General features: G+C 45.8%; 1 long non-coding RNA gene across 1 annotated transcript in view; it reads left to right on the top strand.

The window, feature by feature from the left end:
- The window catches only part of LOC128928379 (uncharacterized), an 11,687-nt gene extending 4,738 nt beyond the window's left edge, over positions 1–6,949 (top strand). Inside the window, exons 4-5 of the long non-coding RNA XR_013523817.1 lie at positions 4,128–6,047; positions 6,753–6,949. This is a non-coding gene — a long non-coding RNA (uncharacterized LOC128928379). The remainder of the gene's footprint in view (positions 1–4,127; positions 6,048–6,752) is intronic.
- Positions 6,950–11,716: the final 4,767 nt, after the last annotated feature.

Raw genomic sequence — 11,716 nt, 5'->3', positions numbered from 1 at the left:
TGGAGTACAGTGACACGATCACAGATCACTGCAGCCTTGACCTCCTGGGCTCAAGCAATCCTCCCTTTTCAGCCTCCTGAGTAGCTGGGACTACAGGTGTGTACCACCACACCAGGCCAGAAATATTTCTAGGAAGAACAAAATGAATGAATGAATGAATGCCCACCCTTTGCACAAATACTTCACTTCTGCCACTGGCCAAAGTGATCTCATTCGTCTGAACTCCCATGGGACTTTCTTCATGACGGTCCACGGGAATGTTTCGCATTTCCCATCTCCAGCCTGCCTTTATGATCCTCACTCACAGCCCTTGGGGGTCAAGTCTGTATCTTCTCCTGGTTCAGATGGATCTTAGGTCACTCTGGAGTTTTCTAGCTCTCAATTTTATAGGTGTATTATTTTAAAATCCCTAGAAAGCTAATCCAAGAATAGCAAGAAGAGCTATGGAGTGTGTTAAATTTTATTTAGGTTAAGGGATGAGTTTCACTTCAGTGCTGAGTGTATGCTAATTTACATGTCTATTTCGGATATAATAACCAAATCAATCTCCTGGGAGAAGAGAAGGGCGTTGTGTTTTCCATGTCCCTCTGTTTATTCACCATCTCTGAGCAGGTTTCAGGAGATAAATTCATTCAAGATTCCAAAAATATTTATTGAGTGTCTAATAACATTCCTGCCCTGGGGACCTGGCAATGCGTCGGCAGGGAACGAAGCTCTGATTTTATTTATGGGCCAGAAGCCTGAACAGAGCCTCTGCCGCAACAGCAAAGGGCAAGCTGCCCAGGGGTTGATCTGAAAAATCTGAGAACCCAAAGAGAACTGAGCAAACACATGAATGGATGGATGCCTTTTGACAGCTCCGCCTAGAATGCAATTTGCCCTACTCCACTTTCTCCACTCATCGGAGCACACATCTTCCAGAATGTTCAGCAGCTCAGCTCAGAGAAGGGCTCTCTCTAGGCAGTAACGAGGGTGGGAGGTCTCCAAACAGTGGGCAGAGCAGCACCCGGGCAACAGCTCAGATGATCACCCGCGGGGAGAGAAGAGGACTTTTTTTTACAAGTCACCGTAAATTTATTTCCAATCCTAGTTTAGTTCCTTGGGAAAGAAAGATAACTTCTATGCTTATTTTGTCACTTCTGTATTTGTGAGATGGAAAATAACAAAAATAACATTATGATGAGATGAAGATCCAGTCGTTTTTCTCTTTCCTTTTTTGAAGTCATGGTCTTGCTCTGTTGCCCAGGCTGTGATGCAGCTGCACATCAGAGCTCACTGCAGGCTGGAACTCTCAGGCTCAGCAATCCTCCCACCTTGGCCTCCTGAGTAGCTGGAATTACAGGGGTGAACCACTGTGCCCAACTCTCCAGTCATCTTTTACCACACACCGTTAAGAGCTCCAGTAGATTCTGTGATCTGAGACCCAACATCCAAACAAGTAGTAAAATTTGGAGAAAGGAAGCTCTCAGTCAGGACAGTGTTCTGCCGCAGTGATTAAAAGTCTGGTTCTCAGCTGGGCGTGGTGTCTCATGCCTGTAATCCCAGCACTTTGGGAGGCTGAGGCAGGTGGATCACCTGAGGTCAGGAGTTCAAGACCAGCCTGGCCAACATGGTGAAACCCCGTCTCTACTAAAAATACCACCCACAAAAAAATTAGCCAGGCATGGTGATGGGCACCTGTAGCCCTAGCTACTCGGGAGGCTGAGGCATGAGAAACACTTGAACCCGGGAGGTAGATACAAGGAGCCAAGATCATCCACTGCCGTCCAGCTTGGACAAGAGCAAAACTCCGTCTCCAAAAAAAATAAAAAGTTTGGTCCTTATGGTCAGACAGAGAAGGGCTGTAGTCCTACCGACACTGCTTATGACTTGCGGGACCACAGTGGGGGAAGCTGTAGATCACCTTTGAGCTCGTTTTCCTCACCTGTAAGTCAGAAACAGTAGCCCTGCCTGTCACTGTGCTTTGGCCATGCGATGCACTCCTGCTGGTCTCAAACAGGTACGGTGGCTTTCTCTGATGCACGCCCCTACCCCAAGGAGAGGTGTGCTTGGATCTGTGTTTGTGTCAGGCTCCTTCACTAAACATGGAGCACATTGTGGGCTGGTACCTGGTCTTGTTCATCTCTGTATGAGGGACAGAGTATTTGTCCACATGAGTGTTCTCTCCCTCCTCCTACGCCCAACCAGCTCCATAGGGTTTTCCTTTGTCTACTCAGGTATTCCCTCTTTTCTACCGTCTAAAAAAGAGTTTAGTCTTTACTGGGCAAGAAAGAAAATGCCTGCGGAAACCTGGGTAGAGAGAAACAGGGCCTGGGCTGCTGGAGGAAAGAGAACAAGACACAGCCAGAGAGGCCGAGTGGAGCTACAGGGTGGAAAGCTGACAGATTCTGGGAAGAGCAGAGGAGGATGGCAGGAAAGCCAAGCAGGCTGGGCGTCAGGAAGTGTTCGGAGGGAATCGGGCAAGTAGGATGTTCTGGGGCATCTGCTATCTGCTGAAAGGAGACAAGAGAAAAGTTGGAAACGTCCGAGGGGTTATGAATTTGTTCCCCATTAATGTTCATTAAAAGATGCAAGATGGCCGGGCATGGTGGCTCTTTCTTATAATCTCAGCACTTTGAGAGGCTGAGGCAGGAGGATCACTTGAGGTCAGGAGTTGGAGACCAGCCTGGGCAACATAATAAGATCTCATCTCTACAAAAAATTTAAAAATTAGGTGACATGTGTCTGTAGTCCCAGCTACTCATGAGGCTGAGGTGGGAGCATTGCTTGAGCCCAGGAAGTTGAGGCCACAGTGAGCCACAGTTGCTCCACTGCACTTCAGCCTAGGCAACAGAGTGAGACTCTGCTTAGAAAAGAGAAGATGCAAAAGAAAACTTATAATTGGTTTGAATTAAGTTTAATTATTTTTGGCCTGTGTGTTTTTAAATGTGTCTCCATACATAAACTAAGCTACATGGAGCCCCAAAGTGTGTCTGGGTTACACTCACCTCCTCTGAGCCTCGAGGGTATCCGATACTAGCAGGTATTTCAGCTGGTGCGTTGAACTGACTGCATGATGCTGTTTGGTGGGGAAAGACTTAACACCTTGTCTTACTGTCCAAGCCGCTTGTATGATCACGGCCACGCTGCTGCCGCAACAGAAGGAGCTGCTGCACAAAGGCACGGAATTTTGGAGGGACGTGTTCAGTCTGAGAATAGATAACTCTAGGGATTTATTTTTTCAGCCCTGCATAATCTCCTGGGAGCCCCTTTTCTAGTTCATGACAATGACCTCCCCACTGGTGGGTAACCTGATGAAGACAATCAGATTCGTTCTCCTTGGAGCTTGGAATTGTGACTAATGCATTGGTCTCAGATCGGGCTGGTTAGCTTGAGCAGATACATAGACTCAGAGTCTCTGAAGCAGCCAGGTTTGTCCTCATGGAGGACCAAGCAGTGAGCCTGTCTGTATTGAGGGAGAATGAGAGAACAGAGAAATGAGAGAGGGGGCATCGAGCCCGTGTCCCTGGATCTCTCTGAGGTGTCTTTCCAATAAAGGTCCATTGTGGCTGAAGCTCATCTGAGGTAGGTTTTGCTTACCTGCAACCCAAGACAATGACGTCAGTGCCTTGAGCCACAGTCCCTCAGCATTGCTGGTTGTCATTCTGCCAGTCTTGTCCCTGCAGCCCTGGGCAGGACAGAAAGCTGTAGGGGGAAATGCCTCATGCTCCTAGGGCCTTTGGAGGCAGGTACCCCCTTCCAGGCTGCTCTAGTGCCCGCTGCCTCAATTGGGCCTTCCTAGCCTGGCAAAGGGGAGAAGAGGTTAAAGCTCTCACTATTTCCATCTCCCCTTGACACCAATGAAAACAAAAATAAGAAAAACATCTCTTCCAAAACAGCAAGTCAGCAGAACCAGTGGAGGAGCAAGTCATCAGTTTTTTCCGGGAAACTGGCAAACACTTTTCAAGGGTGTTAAAGATAGTCAGACACAAAAATAAGACTTAATTGGGCACTAGTTTCCCCTCAGGAAAACTGAACACAAAGATGAAAATGTGTAGGTTTTGAGGAGAGAGGTTTCTGGAAAATCAATAAAAGAAATCAGTGCCATCTGATTGCTTTTTCTTTTTTTTTTTTTTTTTTTGAGACAGTCTTGCTCTGTCCCCCAGGCTGCAGTGCAGTGGTACAATCTTCGTTCACTGCAGCCTCTGCCTCCCGGATTCAAGCCATTCTCCTGCCTCAGCCTCCCGAGCAACTGGGACTACAGGTATGTGCCACTGCACCTGGCTAATTTTTGTATTTTTAGTAGAGATGGGGCTTCAGCACGTTGACTAGGCTTGTCTCAAACTCCTGGCCTCAAGTGATCCACCTGCCTTGGCCTCCGGAAATGCTGGGATTACAGGCATGAGCCACTGTGCCCAGCCTGATTGCTACTTTTTAAAGTGGAGAGAACACTCTTAGCACATTTTTATTCATATCTGATATCAAAAGAAATAACATCACGCACTTGTAACTCTGCAAACCCATGGTGAGGGCAGTCCTGCCCTTGGACTGGGGAGAAGGAAACCCTTGGGACAGGCTCATCACGAGTTCTCCTTATGGGAAAGGAAATCAGAATTCCTCGTCCAGACAGAGAGAAGAACCAAAGGGGACCACGACTTGAGAAAACGTGGCATGACTGAAGGCAAAGCTCACTTAAAAAGATGAGAAAATATGTTTTATAATTCAAGGTTTGTTCTTTTTAGAAATTAATATTCTATAAAAGTATCAGGGAAAGCAAAAGATAAGTCTGCTGAATTCTTTGTGCACTTCTCTCGTGTGGCTCTGGAGTGCCTGGATGCCATGTTTGGCCATCCCCAGACACCCTCCCCACCCTTCTTCTCTTGCACCCTCCATTCTTCTCTGAGACCCCATGGCTTTGTCTCACGTTCCACCATGGGTTTTGGAAGATGACATCACACACCTTCCTCTCTTCACTGAGCATTTTAACATATTTCTTTCTTTTTTTTTGAGACGGAGTTTCGCTCTTGTTACCCAGGCTGGAGTGCAATGGCGCAATCTCGGCTCACCGCAACCTCCGCCTCCTGGGTTCAGGCAATTCTCCTGCCTCAGCCTCCTGAGTAGCTGGGATTACAGGCACGCGCCACCATGCCCAGCTAATTTTTGTATTTTCACTAAGATGGGGTTTCACCATGTTGACCAGGATGGTCTCGATCTCTTGACCTCATGATCCACCCGCCTTGGTCTCCCAAAGTGCTGGGATTACAGGCTTGAGCCACCGCACCCGGCCACATTTTAACAGTATAAAAACCATCAGCTAAGTTTCCTCCAAGTCCCCCAAACCAATCTGGCTCCCTTTTTACCCCTCTTTGTATACGAGGGCTTGTATCAGATTTTATTTCAAAAGGGGTCCTGCAGCTACCGCTGGCCTTGGGAACTCTTACAGACCGCACTCCAGAAAGAAGGAGGAGGCAATGTTCACATAGCTGGATCACCCCAACCTCGCCCGCCAAGTTCGCCATTTCCCTTGCAATGGAAAGAAAAAACCCTGGCCCATGGGGTGCTCCGGAAAGGTGACCGATTCACTTTCTTTTCTCTTCTTTTTTAAGAGGAGTCTCACTGTGTCATCCCGGCTGCAGTGCAGTGGCTCAATCTTGGCTCACTGCAACCTCCGCCTCCTGGGTTCGAGTGATTCTCCTGCCTCAGCCTCTGGGGTAGCTGGGACTACAGACACTTTCTTCTTTCACTTTTACTGATGGACACTTGTTCAGAGGGAGACAGCCCAGGTGCTCTGGCCTGAGGCTCTGACCAAAAATTTTGTCAACGCCACTTTAAAGTTAAAGAAGTATTAATTTTGAAGCTTTGGCCAGGTGTGTGTGTGTGTGTGTGTGTGTGTGTGTGTGTGTGTGTGTCCAAAGATGGTAACTTTCGGATGGGTCTTCCTTGCTTCATAAAAAGATATTAGCTGCCCTTTCAGTGTGGAAGTTGAGGCCCAGGACAGTTTGAATGAGGAGGCTGGGGCAAAGGAAGACAACGCCCGTTTTCTCTGAGTAGCTGTGCTGCAGAAGCGGGTGAGTAGGAGGTCTGGGGACTGGGGAAGCTGGGGTTTCAGGGGCAGGGAATAAAGATCTTGGAAGGAAGAGAGAGAAGCACTGAGGCAGCTGGCCTGGGCCGAAGGACAAGTGGCAGGAGTTGCCCGTGCTGTGGATGGGAGGTGAGCCTGAGGACACGATGTCAAATACTCAAGTTCCCGGCCCACAGCTGAACACCCTCCAACACCTCCAAACCTTCAGTAATGCCCGTGGTGTGCCTGCCTGGACAGCACACTGGAGGGAGGGCTGGCAGAATGTTCCAGAGCAAGCCAGGGGCTGCAGAAGCATGGAGAGGGAGCGAGAATGTGTCCAAAGATGGTCAGAGAGGGCCTGGGGACATGTTCCCGGGTGAGAGTCCCCAGTTCACCTTCTGCCCCAGAACTCCTCAGACATAGTAGGGATGGTCCTAGACTTAACACCTTTATGCGGGAAAAGAGTGAGGTTTGTTTTGGATGTTAAAACAGCTGGTGATCCCAGAAGGCGGACTCGCCTGGGGGTGATTGGGACATGAAATGATCTCCAGCAGTTGGCGCTCTGATCTCTCTTCCCTTCATATCTCTTCTTTCCTCACTTCGGTTTCTCACACCTTCTTTCTATTTTTCTCTTCAAGGAAACGATGTATTTCTTTTCAGTGCAAACCCAGTGTCTGTTCTTGATTTTGAGCTTTCTCTCTTTTGTCTCAAGACGTTCAAAGCACCTGCCAACTATTCCATGGTTTCCCAGCTGGAGGAGCCCTGACCTGCACCCTCGCAGCAGCCCTGAGGCAGACACCCCAGGGAGCACCTACCTGGGGCACCCCAAGCTGGCAGCAGCATACAGAGTGGTCAGAAATGTGCCGTTAACCCTGAAAGGGCTGCTTAATAAATCACAGTTTTACTTCCCTCTTTGGTCCAAAAGTTGTGAGAGAGAGAGAGCGATTGCGTGCGTATGTCTGTGTGTGTGTGTGCGCGTGTGTGTTTGTGTGTGTGTGCGTGCGCGTGCACGCACTTCACAGGACACCATAAGAAAGTGAAAAGACAACCCATAAAATGGGAGAAAATATTTTGCCAATTACATTTCTGATAAGGCATACCTGATAAACTCTTACAACTTAATAATTTTATTTTTGCAATGACCCCACTAAAACAGTCAGCAAAGGGTCTGAATTGCAATTTTGCCAAGGCAGATAAACATTTGGCCAACAAGCACATGAAATGATGCTCACCAGCATTTCCCATCGGGGACATGAAAATCAAAACCGCAATGAGATACCACGTCACACCCACCAGACTGGCTACAATTTAAAAAGACGGCCAGAACCAGTGTTGGCAAAGATGTGGAAAATCTTTGGTGGTGATGGAAGAGATTTATTCTGCTGCTAGAAACTGCTAATGGACAAGGTTAAGCAGAGGGTTACAGTTTTTTTGTTTGTTTGTTTGTTTTTGACACAGGGCCTGGCTCTGTCACCTAGGCTGGAGCACAGTGGCACGATCTCAGCTCACTACAACCACTGCCTCCCATGCTCAAGCAATCCTCCCACCTCTGGCTCCTACCTCACCATTTCCCTTGCAATGGAAAGAAAAAGATTTATCAGATATACCTTACCAGATATGTAATTTGCAAATATTTTCTAGAGTAGCTATTTCTAGAGTAGCTGGGACTACAGGTGCCACCACTCTCAGCTAATTTTTGTATTTGTTGTAGAGACAGGGCCTGACTTTATTCCCAGGCGGGTCTGGAACTCCTGAGCTCAAACAATCTACCTGCCTCAGTCTCCCCAAGTGCTGAGATTACAGATATGAGTCACCTCACCCAGCCTGGAGTTACAATTTAACCCAACTGAAACATACGTCCACACAAAAGTTTGTCCACAAATGTCCATAGCACATTATTCAAAATACCAAAAAGTGGAAACAACTCCAATGTCTATCAGCTCATGAATGTGTAAATAAATTGTGACATGTCCAAACAATGGAACGTTAATTCAGCAATCCAAATGACTGAAAGACTGATACATGCTACAACATGGACAGCTTGAGAACATGCCGAGTGAAGGAAGCCAGACATAAGTTCTGACTGCGTCTGTACGAAATGCCCAGGACACTCAAATCCCTAGAGGGAAAGTACCTCTGTGGTTGCCTAGGGTGGGAGGTGGGTGTGGAGGGGGAGGGGACTGGGTGCTGACAGGTACCACGTTTCATCTGGGATGATGACAGTGTTCCAAAGCTGATTGTGGTGATGCCTGCCCAGCTCTGTGAATATTCTAAAAGCCATTAAATGATTCACTTTAACTGGGTGAATGGTATGCCTTATAAAAAAAATTTAGGCTGGGCATGGTGGCTCACACCTGCCATCTCAGCGCTTTGGGAGACTGAGGCAGGTGGATCATGAGGTCAAATGATCGAGACCATCCTGGCCAACATGGTGAAACCCAGTCTCTACTAAAGACACAAAAATCAGAAGGGTGTGTTGGCACGCACCTATAGTCCCAGCTTCTCAGGAGGCTGATGCAGGAGAATCACTTGAACCCGGGAGGTGGTTGCATTGAGCTGAGATCATGCCCCTGCACTCCAGCCTGATGACAGAGTGAGACTCTGTCTCAAAAATAAAAAGTTCAGCAAGATGTTGTTTTCTCTAAGACTTCTAAGCACTTGGGTTTTTGTTTGTTCAAGCTTTTATCATTAACGTCTAGTATTATCTTATTGTCATCAGAGAATGTTGCCAAAATAATTTTTTTTGAAATTAATTAAGAATTCTTTCTGGTTTAGCATATGCTCAATTTTTATTAATATTTTTCAGTGTTTGAAATATACATATATTTAATGACTTACTGAGCGCTTAAGCATGCGGGGTGCTATCCTGGATACTTCACACACATGAGCTCTGCTCTCAGCTCTGCAGTGGACACCTCCATTTCACAAGGAGGGTGCTGAGGCCCACGGGAGATCATCCCAGCTCCAGTGAGCCAGGGACCTGGGAACTGAGCCTGACCCTGCGGCTCCCAGAAGCCTGCTCACCACACTTGGTCACAATGCCCTTTCAAATGGCTTTTCTTTATGCAAAAGAGCACTGAGTCATTTCTCTCCTTATCTGCAGCTCACATTGATATCGTTAAAAGACCATTTTGTAGGAATGGTTCCTTCTTCACATTATTGCTTCGATTCGGTAGTTAAAACTTGACTAGTGAATTTGAGACATAGAAAACACAGAAAAAAGCAACGTGATTCTCAACAGGACTTAGAAGATGTGAATAAACGGCCACGTAACTGAATGGATAGATTGAATTTGGTTAGGCTAGCCAGTTTCCCCCGATTTATCCATATCACACATTTAATATTCCTGTGAGATTTAAAAACCTTGTGTAAAAATCCTAAAATTCACCAGAAAGTAAAATCATCATTGGAATACCTAGAGATTTTTTTTTAAAACTGGAATAATGGAAGCGTCTCGTTCTACATAATATTCAACAGTGTCAGGAACTGTGCTGAAGATGCAGGAAAAGCAGAAGAGCGGATCTGATGCGTCAGTCTTTGAAACACAGTAGATGCCAGTCGGGGGTAAACCCAAGCAAAAGGAAAGCTAAGTGTCTGACAAAGGTGGCGTTTCATTCACTGAAGAAAGAGAATACTGTTTAAAAAAAGGAGGCTGGGATGGTTGGTTAGTTATTTTGGGAAACGTTTTAACTCCTCACTACATAAAACTTTAAAACTTTGATATACTAAAAACACCATTAACAAAATTTTAGGACAAACTTCAGATTGGAAAAATGTGTAGCAAATAAGCTATACGATTGATGATTTTGATTTATAAAGGACTCTTACAAACCAATGAGGAAATTGCTAACATCTCTCAATGGACGAAGAGGACACGTAGGTTTTAAAAGTATTAAAATGTATAAATAGCCGATAAGCCAAAAAAGAAATACAAATCAAAACAAATAAAAAATAATTAACTGTTGAAAGATAAAATTTCATATTTGTTGTTCATTGTAATAGTTTTGAGAAAGTCTTAGAAAAACAGCATTCTCATTGCTAACAGGGATATACATCCATGAAAACTTCCTGGGGCCGATTTGAAAATGTATCTCAAAAGCCTTAAAAATATGAATTCATTGTAATCTGACCATAATAGTACTAGGAATTCTTCCTTTAAAAAAATGGAGAAAGGAAAGGAAGCTGTGGATACCTGAATAGGGGATTAGTAAAGCACGTTAGGTTCAATCATTCAATAAACTATTTTGCAGCCTTTAAAAATGATGCAGGAGGACCAGGAGTGGTGGCTCATGCCTGTAATCCCAGCATTCTGGGAGGCCAGGGTGGGAGGACTCCGTGAACCCAGGAGTTCAAGACCAGCCCAGGCAACATTGTGAGACCCTGTCTTTATAATAAATAAAAAAGATATCCGGGTGTGGTGGCTTATGCCTGTAGTCCCAGTTACTCTGAGGCTGAGGCAGGAGGATGACTTGAGCCCAGGAGTTGAGGAGTTGAGGCGGCAGTGAGTGGTAGTCCTGCCACTGCACTCCACCGTGGGCATCAGAGTTAGAGTTTAGTTAATAATATTGTCCTGGTGTTAACTTCTTCATTTTGACAAAGCTGCTGTGGTTTCCTAAGATATTAACATTGCAAGAAGCTGAATAAAGGGCAGTGGGAACTCTCTGGACTGTGTTTACAACTTTTTTGTAAACCTAAAATTATGACAAGAATTTAAAATTTTTTAAGTGGAGAGAATGCTAAAAATGATTCTATAGTTAAGAAAATATTCAATCGGTGTAATGCTATTCAGAGGGTTTTTTTCCCCCTAATAAGCAATAAAAAGAACATTTTACTTTTCATTGCAATGACTTTTTTAAACTAAATTTTTTAAATTGTAGATTTGGGGTACGTGTGCCGGTCTGTTGCATGGATATGTTGAGTGATGCTGAGGTTTGGGGTCTATCGAATTCCTCCCCCGAAGAGTGAGCATAGTACCCTAGACGTAGCTTTTCAGCCCTTGCCCTCTCGCCTCCGTCTCTCTCCCCACGTTTGAAGTCCGCGGTGGCTATGCTTTCTGTCTTTGTGTCGGTGTGTATACCTATTCTTAGCTTCCCCTTGTAAGTGGAAGCATGCGGCCTAAGTGAGAACATGAGGTACTTGATTTCCTGCTTCAAATCAGACATTTTTTTTTAAACTGGTTATATCCAATAGTAAAATGCTAGTGTTAGTGCAAGGCAGTAATAGATGATGTTTCCTGTGTTTCTGAATTTCCTTCCATATATATATATATATATATATATATATATATGTAATTGTTTTTAAAAGTAAACTGTTTTAAAAATCATGAAGAGTAAAAGCAACGTACTCTGGTCTGGACTCAGAAAAGTCCTCCCAGGGCCAGCGGACCACACCCACTGTAGTCCAAGCTAGCGCTGAAAAGGCAACGCGATGCACGCTGGAGAGAAACGGAGCGCTTTCCTGGAGAGCTTTCCAGGAAAGCCAAGCATTGCCATGCAAAGGGCGTTCGGGCTCTGAAACACAGTGGGACAAAAAGGCCTTGAGAACTTTTGGCAGAAGTGTGCTCCGTGCGAGAGTGAGAAAAGCGCCTCTCTCTGTGTCCTTCGATGGCCAGGAGGGTGTGCAGCCAGGAGGCAGAGAAGGTTTTCCAGGCTCAGGTGGCCTGGTGCCAGGCCCCGA

This window comes from Callithrix jacchus, chromosome 11 (genome assembly GCF_049354715.1).
Source record: "Callithrix jacchus isolate 240 chromosome 11, calJac240_pri, whole genome shotgun sequence".
Classification (NCBI taxonomy): domain Eukaryota; kingdom Metazoa; phylum Chordata; class Mammalia; order Primates; family Cebidae; genus Callithrix; species Callithrix jacchus.
Note: the sequence above shows the minus strand (reverse complement) of the source record. Positions and strands in the feature narration are given on the sequence as shown.